This window comes from Priapulus caudatus, unplaced genomic scaffold (assembly GCF_000485595.1).
Source record: "Priapulus caudatus unplaced genomic scaffold, Priapulus_caudatus-5.0.1 Scaffold1564, whole genome shotgun sequence".
Taxonomy (NCBI): domain Eukaryota; kingdom Metazoa; phylum Priapulida; class Priapulimorpha; order Priapulimorphida; family Priapulidae; genus Priapulus; species Priapulus caudatus.
In genome coordinates this window covers 1,743-2,335 of record NW_014578625.1, presented here as the reverse complement: position 1 = coordinate 2,335, position 593 = coordinate 1,743, and positions in this window count along the sequence as shown.

Below are 593 nucleotides of genomic sequence, written 5' to 3'. Positions count from 1 at the left end.
AGAGAGAGAGAGAGAGAGAGAGAGAGAGAGAGCAAGAAAGAGGCAGAGATGTGGACACAATGAGAGACCACGCAAGTGTTCAAAGTAATTAGCAGCAAGTATTGTTTCTATGAGATGCGCGTGTGCCGTGTCTGTGCGTGCGTGCACGCGAGCGCGCGCGTGTGCCGTGTCTGTGCGTGCGTGCACGCGAGCGCGCGCGTGTGCCGTGCTACCATTGCCCAAGGTAACAGAAACCCTTGTAACGTGTGTGCGTGCATGCGTGTGCGTGCGTGCGTGCGTGTGCGTGCGTGCGTGTGTGCGTGTGTGGTCGGGGATGATCGCGTGTTCGCGGCTGCACTTGAATGAGTCGCTAGTCACCTCGGCATCATGGAAGAATTATCCACGCCTCTCTGCTGTTCCGCCGTAATCACGTAAGTCGTTTGGGCAAATCAAATTGAAACTAGCTTTGCGTCGCAACCGGTGGCAATGTGTGTGTGTGTGTGTGTGTGTGTGTGTGTGTGTGTGTGTGTGTGTGTGTGTGTGTGTGTGTGTGTGTGTGTGTGTGTGTGTGTGTGTGTGTGTGTGTGTGTGTGTGTGTGTGTGTGTGTGTGTGT